Raw genomic sequence first — 5,000 nt, 5'->3', positions numbered from 1 at the left:
CTCTCTCTCTCTAGGGCCATGTTGATTATCAACAGTCATTCTTCACTGTCTGTTAAATCAAGCGAAAGTTGATTATTATAATTTATCCCCACTTTCACTTTAATTAGATTTTAATGGTAAGTATACACACACACATTATATATATAAATAAAAATTTTTTTTTTTTATATATATATATATTATTATATATATCTAATATATAATTATATATAGTTTTATATAATATTAGAATATATATAATATCATATATATAAATATATATATATATATATATATATATATTCAGTATAATATATATAATTTGTAATGGAGCGCAAAGTCGTCCAGCAGGATCTTAAAGAAAAAAAAAGTTAAATGGAACTGGAATGACTGACAGCAGTCGAGACAAACAAAAAGGAGGAAGGAGTGTAACAAACCATCAAGAATGTCCTTAATCCTATTTATCATTTTAAAGTGTCTTACAATATATACAATAGAGTCCGGGACTTAGCAAAAATTGCCAATTAAATAAACTAACATAATGAAATATTAAGTCTTAAAAGTCTGAAAACAGCAGCAGTCAAAAACAATAATAAGCCTTAGAAGTCCACACAAATTACAATCAAATAATCAAATAAGATGTAAAAAGAATCTCAAAATACAGTTACAGAGCATACACTGCTCAACACCATTACAGAGCCATACACTGATCTACACCATTACATTAAAGAAAAGATAGGCATATATAATAAACAAGCAGCATGAATATAAATGAACAAACATGAACAGGGAGCATAAATAAAATAAGCATATGCAGCAGGAACATAAGTAAAATTATACAAATTACTCTAGGAAGCACAGACAATAAAATTATCGTAGAGATAACGTAACAGTCTCCGCTGTCAAAAGGGATGAACTGAATCAGACGAACTTCGTGAGGACGTCGTAACAACAGCCATCAACTGTCAACTGGAATTCAGCCACCAACACAGATGAATCACGGGAAAAACGTTCTTTGAAACAGCAAACATGGGAAAAGTCCACAGATGACCAGGGATAAGCCATCACCCATCCTTCCAACTGTCAAGGCCAACAGGTAACCAATACCTGCTACTCAAGTAAATGTTCCATGCTGCTAAAGCTGCCAGACCAGACTCGCTGCCATGCTAACCCGAACTGGTCAAAAAAAAGAGCTAGCGGCAAAAGTCCAAACATCGCTCCAATATAAGAAAGCAAAACCCCCACAGGAGGTACAGGATAACGACTAACAAGTCCAACAACCCGCCTGTTACCATACACAAAGGACTCAAAATAAAACAGAAAATTATCTTATCAATTCTAATACTACATATTGTATATATATATCTTATATATATATATATATATATATAATATATATATATAATAATATATATATGTACTGTAATAATTAATTTAGTATGATATGGCACACAAACGCATTTGCCGACAAGAATATCTAGGTAAACCTAAAAAGCTGCTGGTGAATTGCTGTATATATCTAACAAGCGATATAAATATAAAAACACAGCCAGAAAGGTTCGTATTCATTATCGACGTGTTTCACAAAAGCGATTACCGTTCAGTTTCGTCCACGATTTTTCCTCCCTTTTAACAAGGCTGCCAATTATTCATTTGCGGCGGAAGTGAGAGAGAGAGAGAGAGAGAGAGAATATTATCTAACAATAGGCTCTAATGTTTTTCCTATCAAACTTTATTTTCTGTATAATTCCATCAATCCAGTTATTGTTTCTCCAAGAAAAAATACTATTTAAAAAAATATATGGAAATCTATCCATAAATAAAACATTGTAATATCCGAATATTGTTTCTTATGCAATACTTGCATTTTAATCATTTTCCATATGCAACCCTGCATCCACAGCCCTCCAGATGCAGCCCTACACAACAAACTTCAGATGCACCCACACCCACAACTCTCATATACAAACCTGCACCCATTAAACCCTCCCAGATACAACCCTACACACAAATCCTCCATATGTTTAAAAACCTACATCCATAACCCTCCATATGCTACCTGACACCCACAACCTTTCATATATAACCTTTACTAACAAACCTTCAATTAAAACCCTTTCAGCACAACCAACAGCATAAAACTTTAAACCTACAAACTATAAAAACTTTTATGGAACTCAACAAATACGGAGACGACTCGGGAAAAAAAAGTATGTTAAATATTTGGAAATAAAAACATGACGTTAAAAACTGGATAAAGTAACGTTGGGGAAAAATACAGCAGAAACGACAGAAAAAAAAAAAACGCTGGTGAAATACGAAATATTTCCCTGGCCATAACTGGCCGAGGTCATAGCCGAGGTCATAGCCGAGGTCACACCTCAGGTTCGAGAACGTACTACTACGTATGTTTGCAAGCGTTACGACCGAGCTATCAATTCATTTCTCATTGCATTTCCTTTCGCTTCTCTGTTTCCTTCTTCGTATTTGGTGGGTCTGCTCGGAAAAGCTCCTTCGGTGGGAGAAAAGCATATAAGATTTTTAAAAGGGTTGGTAGACGAGAACGAAAAATGTTTGGATGGCCTGGCGGCCATGACTCGATCAGGTAAATTTTACTCCTAAATATTCACTGGCATTGCTGTGAATTTTCAACTAAAAGTATAAATTTCAATACCATTATGCTTGACGAATTTTCGTCATATGATGCCTGCTTATCAATTGGTTATTAAAGACTGTAATCATGTTAATGGAATCCAGGATCCACTCGTGATGAAATCAAACGTGTGGTTACCTAATACTTCCTAAGTGTTTAGTTTGGTAACGAGAAAAAGTGATTTTTAGAAGTGCTGACCTCGCGGTTACTTTTTTTCTATAAACTTTTCAAATGGCAAAACATGAAATGTTCAGAATTTTATCTGTATTCAGAGTATTTCCTCTTTTTACGTCCCTCTCTCTCTCTCTCTCTCCTCTCTCTCTCTCTCTCTCTCTCTCTCTCTCTCTGCACGAGATGAGCCCAAACAATTGTATCACCTTAGAGAAAAGCAAAACACTTGTCAAATAAGCACTTACTTATACCCTGTATGCAAGCATAAAGTATATTCTTGTAAAGCATAGCACTGGATAAGGCCTCACATAAACAATACGAATAGCCAATAAACTTATAACACAAGGCGCAAAAACACCTGCATCGCTCTCGACGACCGTAAAACATCTGTCAGGCGAACACTTGCTCATTACCCACGGGTATAAATTGCATCAATTCCGGGGAACGTAACACTTTGGATGGGCAGCGTCGTAACCTTTTCTATTAAGATGGAGAGACGAATTAGAAATAAAATTGACAAGATCAACAACCCACCAGTGGGACAGAGGAGGAGCTGTTTTGGGAGTGGGTGGGGAGTGGTGGGGGTAGGTGGGATTCATGACGCGATGTGGTGGACTGTGGGGGTTTGGTGGCTGTGGGGACTGTGGTTGGTTGTGGGGAATGGGGGGGTGTGGGGTTGGGGGTAGTAGCTGGGTGGAGGGCTATGGGTGTGGGGGCTAGTAGCTGGTGGCTGTAATAAGGCTGTGGGGGTATGGTGGCAGGGGGGGTGAGTGACTGTGGTGGGGTGGATGATTCATGTGGGTGACTGTGGGGTTGGGGTGGCTGTGGGGCTGGTCGGTGGCTGGCTGTGGGGCCGGTGGGGTTGCTTTGTGGGGGTGTGGGGGACTGTGGGGTATGGTGGCTATGGGGGTGGGGTGGCTGTAGGGTCTGTGGAAGATGTGAGTTGACGGATCATTGGGTTAAGAGGGTAGTGTCTGTGGGGAGGGGGTCTGTGGTGGTGAGAGAGACTGTGGGGGCGGGGTAGGGAGGGAGGAAGTGGGAGGTGGTTGAAAAAAGCTCCCGATGAACTGGGCAAATGAACCCAGACTTCAATTTGGCCCTTCCCCTAAAAATAAGTAATTACTGTTGTCCAAAGAGAAGGCAAAAAATGGACTCAATTTACTTATCTCCCTTGATACAGTTAATTAGCTATAATCTCGGTATTATTATTTGCGTAGCCGACTTCCGTATTCTAAAAGAGAGAGAGTGAGAGAGACAGAGAGAGAGATCTTTGTTCTCGCTCTCAATTTGGAATAATATAAAAAGCATATATGATTTGCATTATTGTATTAAAATGAATTATAGATTATTGGCACATGTTTTATTCAATTTAATATTACAATTATTTTTCATGATTATAATTATTAATAGTAGTAGCAATAAACAGTAACTTTTAGCTACAAAAACATGCAAAAAATAAATGGCGAACGATGTATTAGAGGTAGAAAAATTAAAGTTACGAAATGTAGAAAACAATTATTGAAAGAGAATGATATAGATTTGTAATACATGGAAAGAATCCATTAAGAGCAAGTAACAGACATCAAGCAAAATATCAAGATATTAATAAGATCTTACCCGAGTGACCAATTAATGTATGAAACTGTTCATTTAATAATTACTGCTTAAAGGATGAAACCTATTCACATGAAGCAAGTCCACCAAAGGGGTCATTGAACTTGTAATGCAAACTTCTAAAGAATATGGTGTTCATTTGGAAGAAGTAAGACGAGGTAAAGGGAAATACAGAAAGAAGAGACCCCACTTGTTAAAAATAAATTAACAAATAGTTAAAAATATATTAAAATGCAAATAAAAAAATGCGAATTTTTCACTTATGTCCATCGAAGACCAATGACTTCGACAGACGTTGCCATGGAATGGAAGATTGGATGGAATATAGTTTTAAAATTGCTCACCGGAGTTGAAGACTTCAAATTCTTCTTCTTCTTCTTACTCTTTCCAAGGATTTTCGGATAAGATTGTTGACCTTAGGTAAACAGTCTGGAGAAAAGCAACCAGCTTGAAGGCATTTAAGCCATTTGGCGAAGTCGCAAACAACGTCAGCATGTTGCAATGAGTCGTCTCTCAATGACTGTTGCCACAGGGGTGGTTTTAATTTTCATTAGGTTATATATAAATTATTTTTGCACATGAT

This window comes from Macrobrachium nipponense, chromosome 23 (genome assembly GCF_015104395.2).
Source record: "Macrobrachium nipponense isolate FS-2020 chromosome 23, ASM1510439v2, whole genome shotgun sequence".
NCBI classification, from domain to species: domain Eukaryota; kingdom Metazoa; phylum Arthropoda; class Malacostraca; order Decapoda; family Palaemonidae; genus Macrobrachium; species Macrobrachium nipponense.
The sequence above is the reverse complement of the archived record's forward strand: the minus strand, read 5'-3'. Positions refer to the sequence as shown.